Below are 25,402 nucleotides of genomic sequence, written 5' to 3' on the forward strand. Positions count from 1 at the left end.
TGTCCCCAAGAAAACTCTGATGGGGAGTCTTCCTCATCACCTGCCCTGCCTCCAAGCAGCTTGAAGAGTGGAATCCCTACCCCTTGATGCCACCGTGCCTCTAGGAAAATCTTTTGAACAACTGGATGAGAAATCAGTCAGGACTCAAATCCTGCAGTCACTCAGGCACAGCAGGACATGCCAGTGTCATCTCCAAACTGCCCAGTACGTCCTCTGATGTGATCCAGTTCCTCATGCTCATTGCTCCAAATGTCCATTGAGTTCCCCGGGAACACCTGCTCTGTATCAGAGCAGGAACGCCCTGCAATCCCACCTCATCTCCCACCGAGCTCCCGCCTCCTGTCACTAACAGGCGCTTCCTCCGTAATCTTTTGCAGATTCCCTTTATTTTCACACACACCACTCATCTCAGATCCCAAGGTGGGTCCTGTGCCCATATTCCCCAGCCTTCCAGACCTTTCTCCTTTTCCTTCTTGCCAAATGGTACCAGCTCCCCTGATGCCCAGACCATGAGACCACCCCACCCTCTCCGCACCCGCCTTCTGCTTTCAAGCAACTTCCTACTCACTGCCCCCCAGTCACTTAAGGGGAACTCTTTCCACTCCACCTTCGACCAGCATTTACACTCTGGCCTCTTCTTTCCTGAACCGTCTCATCCGCAGGAACCTCTCCTCCACTCCATCCATCTCAGCCACCTGATCCCAATACCAAACCCTGCATCTTGTCATCACCAGAAAGTGCGCCGCCCCTGAAATCTCAGATGTAGACACCCGCTTCTCCAAATCCATCCCCTACCCTTCCCGCATATTAGCTGCAGGATGCCCATGGGAACAACTCTTCAGCCTCAGGGAGACCCCTCCCCATGGATGCCATCCCCTCAGGTCCCAGCGTCCAGCCAGGATTCCACCGCCCAGAATTAAAATCACTCCCTGGGAAACACCTGCAACTTCCTCTCCTTCCCTCAGCTGTATCATCTGGAAACACCGAGTCCTAGAGAGTGGGAGCCCCACCTGCTGCAAGCCTGCCGCTGGGCATTCCCAAGGAATCACCCACCTGGGCAGACTGAACTTATTAGAGATGTAATCGCAAACTTTAAATGGACTTTAAGGAGCAAGAATTTGTACTAATGGGGTCACTTTCCCACTCCCTAAAATAGCTACCTCAGGCCTTTTCTTCTCCCTTCAAGCCCTCAAAACACACACACAAACACACACACACACACACACACACACACACACACACACACACACCCGCCTCCCCAGTCACGGTGTCTGCAATTCATTTTTTTTTAAAATAAATTATTTTATTTATTTTTGGCTGCGTTGGGTCTTCGTTGCTGTGCGCGGGCTTTCTCTAGTTGCGGCGGGCGGGGGCTACTCTTCGTTGAGGCGCGTGGGCTTCTCATTGCGGTGGCTTCTCTTGTTGCGGAGCATGGGCTCTAGGCGAGTGGGCTTCAGTAGTTGTGTCACGCGGGCTCAGTAGTTGTGGCTCACGGGCTTAGTTGCTCCACGGCATGTGGGATCTTCCCGGACCAGGGCTCGAACCCATGTCCCCTGCATTGGCAGGCGATTCTTAACCACTGCGCCACCAGGGAAGCCCTGTAATTCATTTTTTAAAACTTCAGTGTAATTAGTGTGCTCTTAGTTGTGTGCCTGTCAGTTTCAGCTTTCGTTCTAAGTACGGTTAGTAACATGTCATCTCGCCAGGTGGGCATGGGGAGCCCTGTGGGGTGAGGCGGACAGAGGGACGCATGCAGATACACAAGCATGTGGTCCGCTGGGAGGGGGCACAGCCTCAGGACCTCAAAACCCCGCCAGAGCCATCCTCTCTCTCTTCTCTCTTCTCTCTCCTCTCTCCATGCATCCCTCTGTGTGGTCTTCCTACTGATCAAAAGGTTTAGGAGAACCACAGAGGGCAGAGACTAAAGTCTTCACAGATAAATGACAGTGGCATCAGTTTCCTAGGCCTGCTTGGCAATGTACGGAAAACTTCGATGGCTAGAGACAACAGAGATTTAGTTCCTCACAGTTGTGGAGGCTGCAAGTCTACAATCAAGGTGGCAGCAGGGCCCTGCTCCCCCTGAAGCCTCGTGGGGAGACTCTCCCATTGCCTTGTCTAGTCTCTGGCAGCTCCGCCTTCCGTGGCTTGTAGACGCATCACTCCGGTCCCTGCCTCCGCTTCTTCCTGTGTGTCTTTTTTTTTTCAATGACAAATCATAAAAAGCATCTGTCTTTAATTTTTGTTGGTTTTAGGAAATAAATGGGAAAATATATACACTGTGGAGTCTTAATACGCCCATCATAGAGTGTGAATGATGGTCTGGTTGCGAAGCTTCTGGATATACTCTTTGGCGTGGGCAGCTGCTGCCTTCGGTGCCTCATCTGGAGGTAGAGGGCCTTCCACCAACTTCACAAAATAATGGCAAAAAACCTTTTCCATAATCCCAAAGCACCCTCTGTCGGGGTATCAGATGCGTTTCAGGTACTGGCCTCGCCCTGAGGTGGACTCAGCTATATATAAATTGGATCTGAATTCCACATTGTGGTTTCTCACTGCCATATCTTGTGCTTCTAAGAGAACCTCTTTAATTATCTGGGCCCCTTTTTTGTCACTGAATTCCAACTGAGCCAGAGCCTGGTCAATGGACATTCCTCGTATCAATTTTGCCAAATACCACATCTTGTCTTTGCTGTACTTTATTTGTCTTCGACAATGGTAGATTTCCCCAAAGCCAGCTTCCCCCTCAGATTCTGCATCCATAAGGCACCCAGATGATCCAGTATTGCCGCTGCCATCTTTCTCACTCCCTCTCCTTCCTGTGTGTCTTTACGTCGCCTTCCCTCTGTGCTTCTATGTGTCCAAATTTCTCTTATGAGGACACCAGTCATTTTGGATGAGGCCCTCCACTCCAATTCCAATATGACCTCATCTTACCTTAACTAATTACATCTGCAACTACCTTGTTTCCCAACACCCGTCTCAGGTCACATTCTGAGGGTGTTTGGACTTGAACAATCTTTTTAGGAAACAAATTCAATCCATTACAAAGGTTGACATGCATTGCTCAGTGCCAGTGCTGTGTATTTGCTTATTCAGCTAAAGCCACGGAAAGCTACCAGAATGAATCCGACATTATCTTGAACGGGGTGGAGCTCAGTGTGAATCAAAAGAGCAGGATTTGGCAAAAGTTCCCAGTAACTCTCTAGAGATCTGGACAATCTCTGTGGGGTTCCTTCTCATATCTACCACTTGGCTCAAACGTTCCTCACAGTTATGAGTGTGAAACCCAGGGGGAGAGTTACAGATCCATTGATCATCCAGATAAAGTAGGTAACAACATTATGGAACAATTAGACTCTGTGTCTTTTAGCAATTACTTGAGGACACCCCATAACGTAATTTGTGGAAGACATTCCGTTGGGGTGTTATTATATGTTATCACGGAACTCCAGAAGAGTGGGATGAAAATGAGCTTCTCTTTCTTGAATCATGCCAGGCGAATCCACATAGGAACTAGTCCTGTGAGCTGTACAGCAGGAGCAGGGTCCGTGGAGGCTCTGACGCCCCCAGGATGCCACCCGCACGTCCCCCCGCTAAGACTAGGGTCCCAGCCCAGCCCGTACAAAGGCATCCACCCTGCTCCGAGAGGATGCCACCTGCACGTCCCCCCGCTAAGACTAGGGTCCCAGCCCAGCCCGTACAAAGGCATCCACCCTGCTCCGAGAGGATGCCACCTGCACGTCCCCCCGCTAAGACTAGGGTCCCAGCCCAGCCCGTACAAAGGCATCCACCCTGCTCCGAGAGGATGCCACCTGCACGTCCCCCCGCTAAGACTAGGGTCCCAGCCCAGCCCGTACAAAGGCATCCACCCTGCTCCGAGAGGATGCCACCTGCACGTCCCCCCGCTAAGACTAGGGACCCAGCCCAGCCCGTACAAAGGCATCCACCCTGCTCAGAGAGGAGGCCACCTGCACGTCCCCCCGCTAAGACTAGGGTCCCAGCCCAGCCCGTTCAAAGGCATCCACCCTGCTCACAGAGGAGGCCACCTGCACGTCCCCCCGCTAAGACTAGGGTCCCAGCCCAGCCCGTACAAAGGCATCCACCCTGCTCCGAGAGGATGCCACCTGCACGTCCCCCCGCTAAGACTAGGGTCCCAGCCCAGCCCGTACAAAGGCATCCACCCTGCTCCGAGAGGATGCCACCTGCACGTCCCCCCGCTAAGACTAGGGTCCCAGCCCAGCCCGTACAAAGGCATCCACCCTGCTCCGAGAGGATGCCACCTGCACGTCCCCCCGCTAAGACTAGGGTCCCAGCCCAGCCCGTACAAAGGCATCCACCCTGCTCCTAGAGGATGCCACCTGCACGTCCCCCCGCTAAGACTAGGGTCCCAGCCCAGCCCGTACAAAGGCATCCACCCTGCTCCTAGAGGATGCCACCTGCACGTCCCCCCGCTAAGACTAGGGTCCCAGCCCAGCCCGTACAAAGGCATCCACCCTGCTCAGAGAGGATGCCACCTGCACGTCCCCCCGCTAAGACTAGGGTCCCAGCCCAGCCCGTACAAAGGCATCCACCCTGCTCAGAGAGGATGCCACCTGCACGTCCCCCCGCTAAGACTAGGGTCCCAGCCCAGCCCGTACAAAGGCATCCACCCTGCTCACAGAGGAGGCCACCTGCACGTCCCCCCGCTAAGACTAGGGTCCCAGCCCAGCCCGTACAAAGGCATCCACCCTGCTCACAGAGGAGGCCACCTGCACGTCCCCCCGCTAAGACTAGGGTCCCAGCCCAGCCCGTACAAAGGCATCCACCCTGCTCAGAGAGGAGGCCACCTGCACGTCCCCCCGCTAAGACTAGGGTCCCAGCCCAGCCCGTACAAAGGCATCCACCCTGCTCCGAGAGGAGGCCACCTGCACGTCCCCCCGCTAAGACTAGGGTCCCAGCCCAGCCCGTACAAAGGCATCCACCCTGCTCCGAGAGGATGCCACCTGCACGTCCCCCCGCTAAGACTAGGGTCCCAGCCCAGCCCGTACAAAGGCATCCACCCTGCTCCGAGAGGATGCCACCTGCACGTCCCCCCGCTAAGACTAGGGTCCCAGCCCAGCCCGTACAAAGGCATCCACCCTGCTCAGAGAGGAGGCCACCTGCACGTCCCCCCGCTAAGACTAGGGTCCCAGCCCAGCCCGTACAAAGGCATCCACCCTGCTCACAGAGGAGGCCACCTGCACGTCCCCCCGCTAAGACTAGGGTCCCAGCCCAGCCCGTACAAAGGCATCCACCCTGCTCCGAGAGGATGCCACCTGCACGTCCCCCCGCTAAGACTAGGGTCCCAGCCCAGCCCGTACAAAGGCATCCACCCTGCTCACAGAGGAGGCCACCTGCACGTCCCCCCGCTAAGACTAGGGTCCCAGCCCAGCCCGTACAAAGGCATCCACCCTGCTCCGAGAGGATGCCACCTGCACGTCCCCCCGCTAAGACTAGGGTCCCAGCCCAGCCCGTACAAAGGCATCCACCCTGCTCCGAGAGGATGCCACCTGCACGTCCCCCCGCTAAGACTAGGGTCCCAGCCCAGCCCGTACAAAGGCATCCACCCTGCTCCGAGAGGATGTCACCTGCACGTCCCCCCGCTAAGACTAGGGTCCCAGCCCAGCCCGTACAAAGGCATCCACCCTGCTCCGAGAGGATGCCACCTGCACGTCCCCCCGCTAAGACTAGGGTCCCAGCCCAGCCCGTACAAAGGCATCCACCCTGCTCACAGAGGAGGCCACCTGCACGTCCCCCCGCTAAGACTAGGGTCCCAGCCCAGCCCGTACAAAGGCATCCACCCTGCTCCGAGAGGATGCCACCTGCACGTCCCCCCGCTAAGACTAGGGTCCCAGCCCAGCCCGTACAATGGCATCCACCCTGCTCAGAGAGGATGCCACCTGCACGTCCCCCCGCTAAGACTAGGGTCCCAGCCCAGCCCGTACAAAGGCATCCACCCTGCTCCGAGAGGATGCCACCTGCACGTCCCCCCGCTAAGACTAGGGTCCCAGCCCAGCCCGTACAAAGGCATCCACCCTGCTCCGAGAGGATGCCACCTGCACGTCCCCCCGCTAAGACTAGGGTCCCAGCCCAGCCCGTACAAAGGCATCCACCCTGCTCACAGAGGAGGCCACCTGCACGTCCCCCCGCTAAGACTAGGGTCCCAGCCCAGCCCGTACAAAGGCATCCACCCTGCTCCGAGAGGATGCCACCTGCACGTCCCCCCGCTAAGACTAGGGTCCCAGCCCAGCCCGTACAAAGGCATCCACCCTGCTCACAGAGGAGGCCACCTGCACGTCCCCCCGCTAAGACTAGGGTCCCAGCCCAGCCCGTACAAAGGCATCCACCCTGCTCCTAGAGGATGCCACCTGCACGTCCCCCCGCTAAGACTAGGGTCCCAGCCCAGCCCGTACAAAGGCATCCACCCTGCTCCTAGAGGATGCCACCTGCACGTCCCCCCGCTAAGACTAGGGTCCCAGCCCAGCCCGTACAAAGGCATCCACCCTGCTCCGAGAGGAGGCCACCTGCACGTCCCCCCGCTAAGACTAGGGTCCCAGCCCAGCCCGTACAAAGGCATCCACCCTGCTCAGAGAGGATGCCACCTGCACGTCCCCCCGCTAAGACTAGGGTCCCAGCCCAGCCCGTACAAAGGCATCCACCCTGCTCAGAGAGGATGCCACCTGCACGTCCCCCCGCTAAGACTAGGGTCCCAGCCCAGCCCGTACAAAGGCATCCACCCTGCTCCTAGAGGAGGCCACCTGCACGTCCCCCCGCTAAGACTAGGGTCCCAGCCCAGCCCGTACAAAGGCATCCACCCTGCTCAGAGAGGATGCCACCTGCACGTCCCCCCGCTAAGACTAGGGTCCCAGCCCAGCCCGTACAAAGGCATCCACCCTGCTCAGAGAGGATGCCACCTGCACGTCCCCCCGCTAAGACTAGGGTCCCAGCCCAGCCCGTACAAAGGCATCCACCCTGCTCAGAGAGGATGCCACCTGCACGTCCCCCCGCTAAGACTAGGGTCCCAGCCCAGCCCGTACAAAGGCATCCACCCTGATCCGAGAGGATGCCACCTGCACGTCCCCCCGCTAAGACTAGGGTCCCAGCCCAGCCCGTACAAAGGCATCCACCCTGCTCAGAGAGGATGCCACGTGCACGTCCCCCCGCTAAGACTAGGGTCCCAGCCCAGCCCGTACAAAGGCATCCACCCTGCTCCGAGAGGATGCCACCTGCACGTCCCCCCGCTAAGACTAGGGTCCCAGCCCAGCCCGTACAAAGGCATCCACCCTGCTCAGAGAGGATGCCACCTGCACGTCCCCCCGCTAAGACTAGGGTCCCAGCCCAGCCCGTACAAAGGCATCCACCCTGCTCCTAGAGGATGCCACCTGCACGTCCCCCCGCTAAGACTAGGGTCCCAGCCCAGCCCGTACAAAGGCATCCACCCTGCTCAGAGAGGATGCCACCTGCACGTCCCCCCGCTAAGACTAGGGTCCCAGCCCAGCCCGTACAAAGGCATCCACCCTGCTCATAGAGGATGCCACCTGCACGTCCTCCCGCTAAGACTAGGGTCCCAGCCCAGCCCGGACAAAGGCATCCACCCTGCTCCGAGAGGATGCCACCTGCACGTCCCCCCCTAAGGCTAGGGTCCCAGCCCAGCCCGTACAAAGGCATCCACCCTGCTCCGAGAGGATGCCACCTGCACGTCCCCCCGCTAAGACTAGGGTCCCAGCCCAGCCCGTACAAAGGCATCCACCCTGCTCCGAGAGGATGCCACCTGCACGTCCCCCCGCTAAGACTAGGGTCCCAGCCCAGCCCGTACAAAGGCATCCACCCTGCTCACAGAGGAGGCCACCTGCACGTCCCCCCGCTAAGACTAGGGTCCCAGCCCAGCCCGTACAAAGGCATCCACCCTGCTCAGAGAGGATGCCACCTGCACGTCCCCCCGCTAAGACTAGGGTCCCAGCCCAGCCCGTACAAAGGCATCCACCCTGCTCAGAGAGGATGCCACCTGCACGTCCCCCCGCTAAGACTAGGGTCCCAGCCCAGCCCGTACAAAGGCATCCACCCTGCTCACAGAGGAGGCCACCTGCACGTCCCCCCGCTAAGACTAGGGTCCCAGCCCAGCCCGTACAAAGGCATCCACCCTGCTCAGAGAGGATGCCACCTGCACGTCCCCCCGCTAAGACTAGGGTCCCAGCCCAGCCCGTACAAAGGCATCCACCCTGCTCAGAGAGGATGCCACCTGCACTTCCCCCCGCTAAGTCTAGAGTCCCAGCCCAGCCCGTACAAAGGCATCCACCCTGCTCCGAGAGGATGCCACCTGCACGTCCCCCCGCTAAGACTAGGGTCCCAGCCCAGCCCGTACAAAGGCATCCACCCTGCTCAGAGAGGATGCCACCTGCACGTCCCCCCGCTAAGACTAGGGTCCCAGCCCAGCCCGTACAAAGGCATCCACCCTGCTCACAGAGGAGGCCACCTGCACGTCCCCCCGCTAAGACTAGGGTCCCAGCCCAGCCCGTACAAAGGCATCCACCCTGCTCACAGAGGAGGCCACCTGCACGTCCCCCCGCTAAGACTAGGGTCCCAGCCCAGCCCGTACAAAGGCATCCACCCTGCTCAGAGAGGATGCCACCTGCACGTCCCCCCGCTAAGACTAGGGTCCCAGCCCAGCCCGTACAAAGGCATCCACCCTGCTCAGAGAGGATGCCACCTGCACGTCCCCCCGCTAAGACTAGGGTCCCAGCCCAGCCCGTTCAAAGGCATCCACCCTGCTCAGAGAGGAGGCCACCTGCACGTCCCCCCGCTAAGACTAGGGTCCCAGCCCAGCCCGTACAAAGGCATCCACCCTGCTCAGAGAGGATGCCACCTGCACGTCCCCCCGCTAAGACTAGGGTCCCAGCCCAGCCCGTACAAAGGCATCCACCCTGCTCAGAGAGGATGCCACCTGCACGTCCCCCCGCTAAGACTAGGGTCCCAGCCCAGCCCGTACAAAGGCATCCACCCTGCTCAGAGAGGATGCCACCTGCACGTCCCCCCGCTAAGACTAGGGTCCCAGCCCAGCCCGTACAAAGGCATCCACCCTGCTCACAGAGGAGGCCACCTGCACGTCCCCCCGCTAAGACTAGGGTCCCAGCCCAGCCCGTACAAAGGCATCCACCCTGCTCCGAGAGGATGCCACCTGCACGTCCCCCCGCTAAGACTAGGGTCCCAGCCCAGCCCGTACAAAGGCATCCACCCTGCTCAGAGAGGATGCCACCTGCACGTCCCCCCGCTAAGACTAGGGTCCCAGCCCAGCCCGTACAAAGGCATCCACCCTGCTCAGAGAGGATGCCACCTGCACGTCCCCCCGCTAAGACTAGGGTCCCAGCCCAGCCCGTACAAAGGCATCCACCCTGCTCCGAGAGGATGCCACCTGCACGTCCCCCCGCTAAGACTAGGGTCCCAGCCCAGCCCGTACAAAGGCATCCACCCTGCTCCGAGAGGATGCCACCTGCACGTCCCCCCGCTAAGACTAGGGTCCCAGCCCAGCCCGTAAAAAGGCATCCACCCTGCTCAGAGAGGATGCCACCTGCACGTCCCCCCGCTAAGACTAGGGTCCCAGCCCAGCCCGTACAAAGGCATCCACCCTGCTCAGAGAGGAGGCCACCTGCACGTCCCCCCGCTAAGACTAGGGTCCCAGCCCAGCCCGTACAAAGGCATCCACCCTGCTCCTAGAGGATGCCACCTGCACGTCCCCCCGCTAAGACTAGGGTCCCAGCCCAGCCCGTACAAAGGCATCCACCCTGCTCAGAGAGGATGCCACCTGCACGTCCCCCCGCTAAGACTAGGGTCCCAGCCCAGCCCGTACAAAGGCATCCACCCTGCTCAGAGAGGATGCCACCTGCACGTCCCCCCGCTAAGACTAGGGTCCCAGCCCAGCCCGTACAAAGGCATCCACCCTGCTCCGAGAGGATGCCACCTGCACGTCCCCCCCTAAGGCTAGGGTCCCAGCCCAGCCCGTACAAAGGCATCCACCCTGCTCAGAGAGGATGCCACCTGCACGTCCCCCCGCTAAGACTAGGGTCCCAGCCCAGCCCGTACAAAGGCATCCACCCTGCTCCTAGAGGATGCCACCTGCACGTCCCCCCGCTAAGACTAGGGTCCCAGCCCAGCCCGTACAAAGGCATCCACCCTGCTCCGAGAGGATGCCACCTGCACGTCCCCCCGCTAAGACTAGGGTCCCAGCCCAGCCCGTACAAAGGCATCCACCCTGCTCAGAGAGGATGCCACCTGCACGTCCCCCCGCTAAGACTAGGGTCCCAGCCCAGCCCGTACAAAGGCATCCACCCTGCTCAGAGAGGATGCCACCTGCACGTCCCCCCGCTAAGACTAGGGTCCCAGCCCAGCCCGTACAAAGGCATCCACCCTGCTCACAGAGGAGGCCACCTGCACGTCCCCCCGCTAAGACTAGGGTCCCAGCCCAGCCCGTACAAAGGCATCCACCCTGCTCAGAGAGGAGGCCACCTGCACGTCCCCCCGCTAAGACTAGGGTCCCAGCCCAGCCCGTACAAAGGCATCCACCCTGCTCCGAGAGGATGCCACCTGCACGTCCCCCCGCTAAGACTAGGGTCCCAGCCCAGCCCGTACAAAGGCATCCACCCTGCTCCGAGAGGATGCCACCTGCACGTCCCCCCGCTAAGACTAGGGTCCCAGCCCAGCCCGTACAAAGGCATCCACCCTGCTCAGAGAGGATGCCACCTGCACGTCCCCCCGCTAAGACTAGGGTCCCAGCCCAGCCCGTACAAAGGCATCCACCCTGCTCCTAGAGGATGCCACCTGCACGTCCCCCCGCTAAGACTAGGGTCCCAGCCCAGCCCGTACAAAGGCATCCACCCTGCTCCTAGAGGATGCCACCTGAACGTCCCCCCGCTAAGACTAGGGTCCCAGCCCAGCCCGTACAAAGGCATCCACCCTGCTCAGAGAGGATGCCACCTGCACGTCCCCCCGCTAAGACTAGGGTCCCAGCCCAGCCCGTACAAAGGCATCCACCCTGTTCCGAGAGGATGCCACCTGCTCGTCCCCCCGCTAAGACTAGGGTCCCAGCCCAGCCCGTACAAAGGCATCCACCCTGCTCCGAGAGGATGCCACCTGCACGTCCCCCCGCTAAGACTAGGGTCCCAGCCCAGCCCGTACAAAGGCATCCACCCTGCTCCGAGAGGATGCCACCTGCACGTCCCCCCGCTAAGACTAGGGTCCCAGCCCAGCCCGTACAAAGGCATCCACCCTGCTCAGAGAGGATGCCACCTGCACGTCCCCCCGCTAAGACTAGGGTCCCAGCCCAGCCCGTACAAAGGCATCCACCCTGCTCCGAGAGGATGCCACCTGCACGTCCCCCCGCTAAGACTAGGGTCCCAGCCCAGCCCGTACAAAGGCATCCACCCTGCTCCGAGAGGATGCCACCTGCACGTCCCCCCGCTAAGACTAGGGTCCCAGCCCAGCCCGTACAAAGGCATCCACCCTGCTCCGAGAGGATGCCACCTGCACGTCCCCCCGCTAAGACTAGGGTCCCAGCCCAGCCCGTACAAAGGCATCCACCCTGCTCACAGAGGAGGCCACCTGCACGTCCCCCCGCTAAGACTAGGGTCCCAGCCCAGCCCGTACAAACGCATCCACCCTGCTCACAGAGGAGGCCACCTGCACGTCCCCCCGCTAAGACTAGGGTCCCAGCCCAGCCCGTACAAAGGCATCCACCCTGCTCAGAGAGGATGCCACCTGCACGTCCCCCCGCTAAGACTAGGGTCCCAGCCCAGCCCGTACAAAGGCATCCACCCTGCTCAGAGAGGATGCCACCTGCACGTCCCCCCGCTAAGACTAGGGTCCCAGCCCAGCCCGTACAAAGGCATCCACCCTGCTCACAGAGGAGGCCACCTGCACGTCCCCCCGCTAAGACTAGGGTCCCAGCCCAGCCCGTACAAAGGCATCCACCCTGCTCAGAGAGGATGCCACCTGCACGTCCCCCCACTAAGACTAGGGTCCCAGCCCAGCCCGTACAAAGGCATCCACCCTGCTCACAGAGGAGGCCACCTGCACGTCCCCCCGCTAAGACTAGGGTCCCAGCCCAGCCCGTACAAAGGCATCCACCCTGCTCCGAGAGGAGGCCACCTGCACGTCCCCCCGCTAAGACTAGGGTCCCAGCCCAGCCCGTACAAAGGCATCCACCCTGCTCCGAGAGGATGCCACCTGCACGTCCCCCCGCTAAGACTAGGGTCCCAGCCCAGCCCGTACAAAGGCATCCACCCTGCTCCGAGAGGATGCCACCTGCACGTCCCCCCGCTAAGACTAGGGTCCCAGCCCAGCCCGTACAAAGGCATCCACCCTGCTCAGAGAGGATGCCACCTGCACGTCCCCCCGCTAAGACTAGGGTCCCAGCCCAGCCCGTACAAAGGCATCCACCCTGCTCACAGAGGAGGCCACCTGCACGTCCCCCCGCTAAGACTAGGGTCCCAGCCCAGCCCGTACAAAGGCATCCACCCTGCTCAGAGAGGATGCCACCTGCACGTCCCCCCGCTAAGACTAGGGTCCCAGCCCAGCCCGTACAAAGGCATCCACCCTGCTCCGAGAGGATGCCACCTGCACGTCCCCCCGCTAAGACTAGGGTCCCAGCCCAGCCCGTACAAAGGCATCCACCCTGCTCAGAGAGGATGCCACCTGCACGTCCCCCCGCTAAGACTAGGGTCCCAGCCCAGCCCGTACAAAGGCATCCACCCTGCTCCGAGAGGATGCCACCTGCACGTCCCCCCGCTAAGACTAGGGTCCCAGCCCAGCCCGTACAAAGGCATCCACCCTGCTCAGAGAGGATGCCACCTGCACGTCCCCCCGCTAAGACTAGGGTCCCAGCCCAGCCCGTACAAAGGCATCCACCCTGCTCAGAGAGGATGCCACCTGCACGTCCCCCCGCTAAGACTAGGGTCCCAGCCCAGCCCGTACAAAGGCATCCACCCTGCTCCGAGAGGATGCCACCTGCACGTCCCCCCGCTAAGACTAGGGTCCCAGCCCAGCCCGTACAAAGGCATCCACCCTGCTCCTAGAGGATGCCACCTGCACGTCCCCCCGCTAAGACTAGGGTCCCAGCCCAGCCCGTACAAAGGCATCCACCCTGCTCAGAGAGGATGCCACCTGCACGTCCCCCCGCTAAGACTAGGGTCCCAGCCCAGCCCGTACAAAGGCATCCACCCTGCTCAGAGAGGATGCCACCTGCACGTCCCCCCGCTAAGACTAGGGTCCCAGCCCAGCCCGTACAAAGGCATCCACCCTGCTCAGAGAGGATGCCACCTGCACGTCCCCCCGCTAAGACTAGGGTCCCAGCCCAGCCCGTACAAAGGCATCCACCCTGCTCCGAGAGGAGGCCACCTGCACGTCCCCCCGCTAAGTCTAGAGTCCCAGCCCAGCCCGTACAAAGGCATCCACCCTGCTCCGAGAGGATGCCACCTGCACGTCCCCCCGCTAAGACTAGGGTCCCAGCCCAGCCCGTACAAAGGCATCCACCCTGCTCAGAGAGGATGCCACCTGCACGTCCCCCCGCTAAGACTAGGGTCCCAGCCCAGCCCGTACAAAGGCATCCACCCTGCTCACAGAGGAGGCCACCTGCACGTCCCCCCGCTAAGACTAGGGTCCCAGCCCAGCCCGTACAAAGGCATCCACCCTGCTCAGAGAGGAGGCCACCTGCACGTCCCCCCGCTAAGACTAGGGTCCCAGCCCAGCCCGTACAAAGGCATCCACCCTGCTCAGAGAGGATGCCACCTGCACGTCCCCCCACTAAGAATAGGGTCCCAGCCCAGCCCGTACAAAGGCATCCACCCTGCTCAGAGAGGATGCCACCTGCACGTCCCCCCGCTAAGACTAGGGTCCCAGCCCAGCCCGTTCAAAGGCATCCACCCTGCTCAGAGAGGAGGCCACCTGCACGTCCCCCCGCTAAGACTAGGGTCCCAGCCCAGCCCGTACAAAGGCATCCACCCTGCTCAGAGAGGATGCCACCTGCACGTCCCCCCGCTAAGACTAGGGTCCCAGCCCAGCCCGTACAAAGGCATCCACCCTGCTCAGAGAGGATGCCACCTGCACGTCCCCCCGCTAAGACTAGGGTCCCAGCCCAGCCCGTACAAAGGCATCCACCCTGCTCCGAGAGGATGCCACCTGCACGTCCCCCCGCTAAGACTAGGGTCCCAGCCCAGCCCGTACAAAGGCATCCACCCTGCTCCGAGAGGATGCCACCTGCACGTCCCCCCGCTAAGACTAGGGTCCCAGCCCAGCCCGTACAAAGGCATCCACCCTGCTCAGAGAGGATGCCACCTGCACGTCCCCCCGCTAAGACTAGGGTCCCAGCCCAGCCCGTACAAAGGCATCCACCCTGCTCCGAGAGGATGCCACCTGCACGTCCCCCCGCTAAGACTAGGGTCCCAGCCCAGCCCGTACAAAGGCATCCACCCTGCTCCGAGAGGATGCCACCTGCACGTCCCCCCGCTAAGACTAGGGTCCCAGCCCAGCCCGTACAAAGGCATCCACCCTGCTCCTAGAGGATGCCACCTGCACGTCCCCCCGCTAAGACTAGGGTCCCAGCCCAGCCCGTACAAAGGCATCCACCCTGCTCAGAGAGGATGCCACCTGCACGTCCCCCCGCTAAGACTAGGGTCCCAGCCCAGCCCGTACAAAGGCATCCACCCTGCTCCGAGAGGATGCCACCTGCACGTCCCCCCGCTAAGACTAGGGTCCCAGCCCAGCCCGTACAAAGGCATCCACCCTGCTCAGAGAGGATGCCACCTGCACGTCCCCCCGCTAAGACTAGGGTCCCAGCCCAGCCCGTACAAAGGCATCCACCCTGCTCAGAGAGGATGCCACCTGCACGTCCCCCCGCTAAGACTAGGGTCCCAGCCCAGCCCTTACAAAGGCATCCACCCTGCTCCGAGAGGATGCCACCTGCACGTCCCCCCGCTAAGACTAGGGTCCCAGCCCAGCCCGTACAAAGGCATCCACCCTGCTCCGAGAGGATGCCACCTGCACGTCCCCCCGCTAAGACTAGGGTCCCAGCCCAGCCCGTACAAAGGCATCCACCCTGCTCCGAGAGGATGCCACCTGCACGTCCCCCCGCTAAGACTAGGGTCCCAGCCCAGCCCGTACAAAGGCATCCACCCTGCTCACAGAGGAGGCCACCTGCACGTCCCCCCTCTAAGACTAGGGTCCCAGCCCAGCCCGTACAAAGGCATCCACCCTGCTCACAGAGGATGCCACCTGCACGTCCCCCCGCTAAGACTAGGGTCCCAGCCCAGCCCGTACAAAGGCATCCACCCTGCTCAGAGAGGATGCCACCTGCACGTCCCCCCGCTAAGACTAGGGTCCCAGCCCAGCCCGTACAAAGGCATCCACCCTGCTCACAGAGGAGGCCACCTGCACGTCCCCCCGCTAAGACTAGGGTCCCAGCCCAGCCCGTACAAAGGCATCCACCCTGCTCAGAGAGGATGCCACCTGCACGTCCCCCCACTAAGACTAGGGTCCCAGCCCAACCCGTACAAAGGCATCCACCCTGCTCACAGAGGAGGCCACCTGCACGTCCCCCCGCTAAGACTAGGGTCCCAGCCCAGCCCGTACAAAGGCATCCACCCTGCTCCGAGAGGAGGCCACCTGCACGTCCCCCCGCTAAGACTAGGGTCCCAGCCCAGCCCGTACAAAGGCATCCACCCTGCTCCGAGAGGATGCCACCTGCACGTCCCCCCGCTAAGACTAGGGTCCCAGCCCAGCCCGTACAAAGGCATCCACCCTGCTCCGAGAGGATGCCACCTGCACGTCCCCCCGCTAAGACTAGGGTCCCAGCCCAGCCCGTACAAAGGCATCCACCCTGCTCAGAGAGGATGCCACCTGCACGTCCCCCCGCTAAGACTAGGGTCCCAGCCCAGCCCGTACAAAGGCATCCACCCTGCTCACAGAGGAGGCCACCTGCACGTCCCCCCGCTAAGACTAGGGTCCCAGCCCAGCCCGTACAAAGGCATCCACCCTGCTCAGAGAGGATGCCACCTGCACGTCCCCCCGCTAAGACTAGGGTCCCAGCCCAGCCCGTACAAAGGCATCCACCCTGCTCCGAGAGGATGCCACCTGCACGTCCCCCCGCTAAGACTAGGGTCCAAGCCCAGCCCGTACAAAGGCATCCACCCTGCTCAGAGAGGATGCCACCTGCACGTCCCCCCGCTAAGACTAGGGTCCCAGCCCAGCCCGTACAAAGGCATCCACCCTGCTCCGAGAGGATGCCACCTGCACGTCCCCCCGCTAAGACTAGGGTCCCAGCCCAGCCCGTACAAAGGCATCCACCCTGCTCAGAGAGGATGCCACCTGCACGTCCCCCCGCTAAGACTAGGGTCCCAGCCCAGCCCGTACAAAGGCATCCACCCTGCTCAGAGAGGATGCCACCTGCACGTCCCCCCGCTAAGACTAGGGTCCCAGCCCAGCCCGTACAAAGGCATCCACCCTGCTCCGAGAGGATGCCACCTGCACGTCCCCCCGCTAAGACTAGGGTCCCAGCCCAGCCCGTACAAAGGCATCCACCCTGCTCCGAGAGGATGCCACCTGCACGTCCCCCCGCTAAGACTAGGGTCCCAGCCCAGCCCGTACAAAGGCATCCACCCTGCTCAGAGAGGATGCCACCTGCACGTCCCCCCGCTAAGACTAGGGTCCCAGCCCAGCCCGTACAAAGGCATCCACCCTGCTCAGAGAGGATGCCACCTGCACGTCCCCCCGCTAAGACTAGGGTCCCAGCCCAGCCCGTACAAAGGCATCCACCCTGCTCAGAGAGGATGCCACCTGCACGTCCCCCCGCTAAGACTAGGGTCCCAGCCCAGCCCGTACAAAGGCATCCACCCTGCTCAGAGAGGATGCCACCTGCACGTCCCCCCGCTAAGACTAGGGTCCCAGCCCAGCCCGTACAAAGGCATCCACCCTGCTCCGAGAGGAGGCCACCTGCACGTCCCCCCGCTAAGTCTAGAGTCCCAGCCCAGCCCGTACAAAGGCATCCACCCTGCTCCGAGAGGATGCCACCTGCACGTCCCCCCGCTAAGACTAGGGTCCCAGCCCAGCCCGTACAAAGGCATCCACCCTGCTCAGAGAGGATGCCACCTGCACGTCCCCCCGCTAAGACTAGGGTCCCAGCCCAGCCCGTACAAAGGCATCCACCCTGCTCACAGAGGAGGCCACCTGCACGTCCCCCCGCTAAGACTAGGGTCCCAGCCCAGCCCGTACAAAGGCATCCACCCTGCTCAGAGAGGATGCCACCTGCACGTCCCCCCGCTAAGACTAGGGTCCCAGCCCAGCCCGTACAAAGGCATCCACCCTGCTCAGAGAGGATGCCACCTGCACGTCCCCCCGCTAAGACTAGGGTCCCAGCCCAGCCCGTACAAAGGCATCCACCCTGCTCAGAGAGGATGCCACCTGCACGTCCCCCCGCTAAGACTAGGGTCCCAGCCCAGCCCGTTCAAAGGCATCCACCCTGCTCAGAGAGGAGGCCACCTGCACGTCCCCCCGCTAAGACTAGGGTCCCAGCCCAGCCCGTACAAAGGCATCCACCCTGCTCAGAGAGGATGCCACCTGCACGTCCCCCCGCTAAGACTAGGGTCCCAGCCCAGCCCGTACAAAGGCATCCACCCTGCTCAGAGAGGATGCCACCTGCACGTCCCCCCGCTAAGACTAGGGTCCCAGCCCAGCCCGTACAAAGGCATCCACCCTGCTCAGAGAGGATGCCACCTGCACGTCCCCCCGCTAAGACTAGGGTCCCAGCCCAGCCCGTACAAAGGCATCCACCCTGCTCCGAGAGGATGCCACCTGCACGTCCCCCCGCTAAGACTAGGGTCCCAGCCCAGCCCGTACAAAGGCATCCACCCTGCTCAGAGAGGATGCCACCTGCACGTCCCCCCGCTAAGACTAGGGTCCCAGCCCAGCCCGTACAAAGGCATCCACCCTGCTCAGAGAGGATGCCACCTGCACGTCCCCCCGCTAAGACTAGGGTCCCAGCCCAGCCCGTACAAAGGCATCCACCCTGCTCCGAGAGGATGCCACCTGCACGTCCCCCCGCTAAGACTAGGGTCCCAGCCCAGCCCGTACAAAGGCATCCACCCTGCTCAGAGAGGATGCCACCTGCACGTCCCCCCGCTAAGACTAGGGTCCCTGCCCAGCCCGTACAAAAGCATCCACCCTGCTCCGAGAGGATGCCACCTGCACGTCCCCCCGCTAAGACTAGGGTCCCAGCCCAGCCCGTACAAAGGCATCCACCCTGCTCACAGAGGAGGCCACCTGCACGTCCCCCCGCTAAGACTAGGGTCCCAGCCCAGCCCGTACAAAGGCATCCACCCTGCTCAGAGAGGATGCCACCTGCACGTCCCCCCGCTAAGACTAGGGTCCCAGCCCAGCCCGTACAAAGGCATCCACCCTGCTCACAGAGGAGGCCACCTGCACGTCCCCCCGCTAAGACTAGGGTCCCAGCCCAGCCCGTACAAAGGCATCCACCCTGCTCCGAGAGGATGCCACCTGCACGTCCCCCCGCTAAGACTAGGGTCCCAGCCCAGCCCGTACAAAGGCATCCACCCTGCTCAGAGAGGATGCCACCTGCACGTCCCCCCGCTAAGACTAGGGTCCCAGCCCAGCCCGTACAAAGGCATCCACCCTGTTCCGAGAGGATGCCACCTGCTCGTCCCCCCGCTAAGACTAGGGTCCCAGCCCAGCCCGTACAAAGGCATCCACCCTGCTCCTAGAGGATGCCACCTGCACGTCCCCCCGCTAAGACTAGGGTCCCAGCCCAGCCCGTACAAAGGCATCCACCCTGCTCCGAGAGGATGCCACCTGCACGTCCCCCCGCTAAGACTAGGGTCCCAGCCCAGCCCGTACAAAGGCATCCACCCTGCTCAGAGAGGATGCCACCTGCACGTCCCCCCGCTAAGACTAGGGTCCCAGCCCAGCCCGTACAAAGGCATCCACCCTGCTCCGAGAGGATGCCACCTGCACGTCCCCCCGCTAAGACTAGGGTCCCAGCCCAGCCCGTACAAAGGCATCCACCCTGCTCAGAGAGGATGCCACCTGCACGTCCCCCCGCTAAGACTAGGGTCCCAGCCCAGCCCGTACAAAGGCATCCACCCTGCTCAGAGAGGATGCCACCTGCACGTCCCCCCACTAAGACTAGGGTCCCAGCCCAGCCCGTACAAAGGCATCCACCCTGCTCCGAGAGGAGGCCACCTGCACGTCCCCCCGCTAAGACTAGGGTCCCAGCCCAGCCCGTACAAAGGCATCCACCCTGCTCCGAGAGGATGCCACCTGCACGTCCCCCCGCTAAGACTAGGGTCCCAGCCCAGCCCGTACAAAGGCATCCACCCTGCTCCGAGAGGATGCCACCTGCACGTCCCCCCGCTAAGACTAGGGTCCCAGCCCAGCCCGTACAAAGGCATCCACCCTGCTCCGAGAGGATGCCACCTGAACGTCCCCCCGCTAAGACTAGGGTCCCAGCCCAGCCCGTACAAAGGCATCCACCCTGCTCCGAGAGGATGCCACCTGCACGTCCCCCCGCTAAGACTAGGGTCCCAGCCCAGCCCGTACAAAGGCATCCACCCTGCTCAGAGAGGATGCCACCTGCACGTCCCCCCGCTAAGACTAGGGTCCCAGCCCAGCCCGTACAAAGGCATCCACCCTGCTCCGAGAGGATGCCACCTGCACGTCCCCCCGCTAAGACTAGGGTCCCAGCCCAGCCCGTACAAAGGCATCCACCCTGCTCAGAGAGGATGCCACCTGCACGTCCCCCCGCTAAGACTAGGGTCCCAGCCCAGCCCGTACAAAGGCATCCACCCTGCTCAGAGAGGATGCCACCTGCACGTCCCCCCGCTAAGACTAGGGTCCCAGCCCAGCCCGTACAAAGGCATCCACCCTGCTCAGAGAGGATGCCACCTGCACGTCCCCCCGCTAAGACTAGGGTCCCAGCCCAGCCCGTACAAAGGCATCCACCCTGCTCCGAGAGGATGCCACCTGCACGTCCCCCCGCTAAGACTAGGGTCCCAGCCCAGCCCGTACAAAGGCATCCACCCTGCTCCTAGAGGATGCCACCTGCACGTCCCCCCGCTAAGACTAGGGTCCCAGCCCAGCCCGTACAAAGGCATCCACCCTGCTCCGAGAGGATGCCACCTGCACGTCCCCCCGCTAAGACTAGGGTCCCAGCCCAGCCCGTACAAAGGCATCCACCCTGCTCAGAGAGGATGCCACCTGCACGTCCCCCCGCTAAGACTAGGGTCCCAGCCCAGCCCGTACAAAGGCATCCACCCTGCTCCGAGAGGATGCCACCTGCACGTCCCCCCGCTAAGACTAGGGTCCCAGCCCAGCCCGTACAAAGGCATCCACCCTGCTCAGAGAGGATGCCACCTGCACGTCCCCCCGCTAAGACTAGGGTCCCAGCCCAGCCCGTACAAAGGCATCCACCCTGCTCAGAGAGGATGCCACCTGCACGTCCCCCCGCTAAGACTAGGGTCCCAGCCCAGCCCGTACAAAGGCATCCACCCTGCTCAGAGAGGATGCCACCTGCACCTCCCCCCGCTAAGACTAAGGTCCCAGCCCAGCCCGTACAAAGGCATCCACCCTGCTCAGAGAGGATGCCACCTGCACGTCCCCCCGCTAAGACTAGGGTCCCAGCCCAGCCCGTACAAAGGCATCCACCCTGCTCACAGAGGAGGCCACCTGCACGTCCCCCCGCTAAGACTAGGGTCCCAGCCCAGCCCGTACAAAGGCATCCACCCTGCTCAGAGAGGATGCCACCTGCACGTCCCCCCGCTAAGACTAGGGTCCCAGCCCAGCCCGTACAAAGGCATCCACCCTGCTCAGAGAGGATGCCACCTGCACGTCCCCCCGCTAAGACTAGGGTCCCAGCCCAGCCCGTACAAAGGCATCCACCCTGCTCCGAGAGGATGCCACCTGCACGTCCCCCCGCTAAGACTAGGGTCCCAGCCCAGCCCGTACAAAGGCATCCACCCTGCTCAGAGAGGATGCCACCTGCACGTCCCCCCGCTAAGACTAGGGTCCCAGCCCAGCCCGTACAAAGGCATCCACCCTGCTCAGAGAGGATGCCACCTGCACGTCCCCCCGCTAAGACTAGGGTCCCAGCCCAGCCCGTACAAAGGCATCCACCCTGCTCAGAGAGGATGCCACCTGCACGTCCCCCCGCTAAGACTAGGGTCCCAGCCCAGCCCGTACAAAGGCATCCACCCTGCTCACAGAGGAGGCCACCTGCACGTCCCCCCGCTAAGACTAGGGTCCCAGCCCAGCCCGTACAAAGGCATCCACCCTGCTCAGAGAGGATGCCACCTGCACGTCCCCCCGCTAAGACTAGGGTCCCAGCCCAGCCCGTACAAAGGCATCCACCCTGCTCCGAGAGGATGCCACCTGCACGTCCCCCCGCTAAGACTAGGGTCCCAGCCCAGCCCGTACAAAGGCATCCACCCTGCTCCTAGAGGATGCCACCTGCACGTCCCCCCGCTAAGACTAGGGTCCCAGCCCAGCCCGTACAAAGGCATCCACCCTGCTCCGAGAGGATGCCACCTGCACGTCCCCCCGCTAAGACTAGGGTCCCAGCCCAGCCCGTACAAAGGCATCCACCCTGCTCCTAGAGGATGCCACCTGCACGTCCCCCCGCTAAGACTAGGGTCCCAGCCCAGCCCGTACAAAGGCATCCACCCTGCTCCGAGAGGATGCCACCTGCACGTCCCCCCGCTAAGACTAGGGTCCCAGCCCAGCCCGTACAAAGGCATCCACCCTGCTCCGAGAGGATGCCACCTGCACGTCCCCCCGCTAAGACTAGGGTCCCAGCCCAGCCCGTACAAAGGCATCCACCCTGCTCAGAGAGGATGCCACCTGCACGTCCCCCCGCTAAGACTAGGGTCCCAGCCCAGCCCGTACAAAGGCATCCACCCTGCTCCGAGAGGATGCCACCTGCACGTCCCCCCGCTAAGACTAGGGTCCCAGCCCAGCCCGTACAAAGGCATCCACCCTGCTCCTAGAGGATGCCACCTGCACGTCCCCCCGCTAAGACTAGGGTCCCAGCCCAGCCCGTACAAAGGCATCCACCCTGCTCCGAGAGGATGCCACCTGCACGTCCCCCCGCTAAGACTAGGGTCCCAGCCCAGCCCGTACAAAGGCATCCACCCTGCTCCTAGAGGATGCCACCTGCACGTCCCCCCGCTAAGACTAGGGTCCCAGCCCAGCCCGTACAAAGGCATCCACCCTGCTCAGAGAGGATGCCACCTGCACGTCCCCCCGCTAAGACTAGGGTCCCAGCCCAGCCCGTACAAAGGCATCCACCCTGCTCCGAGAGGATGCCACCTGCACATCCCCCCGCTAAGACTAGGGTCCCAGCCCAGCCCGTACAAAGGCATCCACCCTGCTCATAGAGGATGCCACCTGCACGTCCTCCCGCTAACACTAGGGTCCCAGCCCAGCCCAGCCCGTACAAAGGCATCCACCCTGCTCAGAGAGGATGCCACCTGCACGTCCTCCCGCTAAGACTTGCGTCCCAGCCCAGCCCGTACAAAGGCATCCACCCTGCTCATAGAGGATGCCACCTGCACGTCCTCCCGCTAAGACTAGGGTCCCAGCCCAGCCCGTACAAAGGCATCCACCCTGCTCAGAGAGGATGCCACCTGCACGTCCCCCCGCTAAGACTAGGGTCCCAGCCCAGCCCGTACAAAGGCATCCACCCTGCTCATAGAGGATGCCACCTGCACGTCCTCCCGCTAAGACTAGGGTCCCAGCCCGTAGAGGATGCCAAAACCTCCAACTAATGGACATGGGCTTCTTTTCAAGGCATAATCCTTCTTTAATGTCAACTCATTAGAAAATGCTACCTTGTTTAGGGCAGTGGAAAGAAGACTGACCTCGAAATATTTTGATTTTAAAAATGATGGATGTAAAGCCTCAGCTGTGACAGGCCGTCCTCTGAATGAAACTGATAAAGAGCTTAGCACATCCTAGATTTGTACTTTTTGGACACTTGTGAATACATATTTTTTAAGAAAGAAATTATCTTTTAAAAATAGTCTGTATTGGGCTTCCCTGGTGGCGCAGTGGTTGAGAATCTGCCTGCCAATGCAGGGGACATGGGTTCGAGCCCTCGTCTGGGAAGATCCCACATGCTTCGGAGCAGCTAGGCCCGTGAGCCACAACTACTGAGCCTGCGCGTCTGGAGCTTGTGCTCCGAAACAAGAGAGGCCGCGACAGTGAGAGGCCCGAGCACCGCAATGAAGAGTGGCCCCCGTTCGCCACAACTAGAGAAAGCCCTCGCACAGAAACGAAGACCCAACACAGCCAAAAATAAATAAATAAATAATTAAAATTTAAAAAAAAAAAATAGTCTGTATCAACCTATAGTAATCTGCAGTATTGTCAATTACTACCTGTGTTATACAACAGAAACCTTCTATTTTTGTGTTTGGATAAAGGGTTACAGAACTCAAAACAAAAAGGCCCAGTCCAGGGGGTCCAGCATTCTATTAGAGAGGGCCATACTCCTAGGGTGACCACTACAAGTCTTTTATTTATTTATTTATTTATTTATTAATTTATTTATTTATTTGGCTGCGTTGGGTCTTTGTTGCTGTGGGCAGGCTTTCCCTGGTTGCGGAGAGTGGGGGCCACTCTGTTGCGGTGCGTGGGCTTGTCACTGTGGTGGCCTCTCCCATTGCGGAGCACGGGCTCTAGGCATGCGGGCTTCAGTAGCTGTGGCACGCGGGCCCAGCAGTTGTGGCTCACGGGCTCCAGAATGCAGGCTCAGCAGCTGTGGTGCACGGGCCCAGTTGCTCCGCGGCATGCGGGATCCTCCCAGGCCAGGGCTCGAACCCGTGTCCCCTGCATTGGCAGGCAGATTCTTAACCACTGCGCCACCAGGGAAGCCCCACTACAAATCTTGATATTGTCTCTATCTTAGTCCAGAATTGACCATTTATTAATGTATCAGATGCCACAAATGGGTTTTTATTTGCGAAACTATTGGCCTGTTAGTTTGAGTGATGGATGTTAGAAAGGGCCACTTCTTGGGGACATTAAAAGTATTTGATATGTGTGGACAAGGTAAAATAGCTTGAAAATACCACCCTCTCCACCACCTCAGACACCTATCTGCCTTACATGAACATGGAAAAGTATCCACTGAAGCCTCCAGCTTGCACCTCTTACACATGGGGCTCGTGGCTTCCTGGGTCCAGGAAAAATGGTTTAGGGAAATTTCTGACCACACGATATCAGAAAGAGGGCGCAGAATGTTGCTTTGGGAAAGTTGTCCAAGTGAATCCTTTATAGAGTGGGAAAAGTAGGTTGGAATTCCTGTGTATCAGTCAGCCTTAGCTGGCTTGTGTTTTGGTAACAAACAGTGCCCCGATCCTCAGGGGCTTCCAGCAACCAAAGCTGTTGGCATGTTGGCTGCGGGTCAGCTGAGGTCCTGCTCTGCATCTCCTTCATCCCACGAGCCTGAGGGAGGAGCCCCTCTGTAGGATATACTGGTCTCAAGGCACAGGGCAGGGAACGATGGTGAGACCAAAGAAAGGATCTTAAAACCTCTACTTGGAAGTGACACACATCACTTCCACTCACCTTTCATTGGCCAAAGCAAACCACATGGCCAAGCCCGAGGTTGCTGGGTCGGTGGCAGGGAACATGGACACAAGCACAACCTACTAACCCACCAAGGCTGGAGAGCTGGGAGTGGGTCGAGCTTGCAGAACTGGTTGCATGAATGGTGTTGTGCCTTCTGTGCTGATAACTGTTGGCCTAATAAATATCTCTGGCTGAAGCTAGTTTTACCCTGACTTTGTAGTGAGGCTGTGGGGGGAGTGGATTCTTTGACAGCTCCCCTTATCTAGCAAAAGAGCCCAAGTTGTGCACACCCCTCCCCCGACTCCCTGACAAAGGCAGATGGCTCTCATTCCCTGGAGCCTTTTCAAAGCTTGGCTTCTGCAGTTTTCCCCAATCTCTCTGAGGCATCATCAAATTCTTCCTTTTTACTGAATCATTCCCATCAGCACATAAACATGCAGGCGTTTTTCTCATCTTCAAAACAAAAACATGGACCTTGAGGGCATTATGCTAAGTGAAAGAAGTCAGACAGAGAAAGACAAATATCATATGATTTCACTTATATGTGAATCTAAAAAACAAGCAAACAGAAAAAACAAGCTCATAGATGCTGAGAACAGGTTGGTGGTGCCTGAGGCGGGGATGGGGAGTAGGACTTCGGGGAAAGGAGTGAAGGTGGTCAAAAGGCACAGAGTTCCAGTTACAAGATAAGTAAGTCCTGGATGTAATGTACAGCATGTGACTATAGTTAACAGTACTCTACTGTATACTTGAAAGTTGTTAA

The 25,402-nt window shown here is 60.7% G+C and overlaps 1 pseudogene; it reads right to left on the reverse strand.

Moving 5' to 3' along the window:
- Positions 1-2,298: 2,298 nt before the first annotated feature.
- On the reverse strand, positions 2,299-2,745 carry LOC137752146 (large ribosomal subunit protein uL22m pseudogene; annotated as a pseudogene).
- Between the last annotated feature and the right edge of the window lie 22,657 nt (positions 2,746-25,402).

Source organism: Eschrichtius robustus, chromosome 18 (assembly GCF_028021215.1).
Source record: "Eschrichtius robustus isolate mEscRob2 chromosome 18, mEscRob2.pri, whole genome shotgun sequence".
In the NCBI taxonomy this organism is placed as follows: domain Eukaryota; kingdom Metazoa; phylum Chordata; class Mammalia; order Artiodactyla; family Eschrichtiidae; genus Eschrichtius; species Eschrichtius robustus.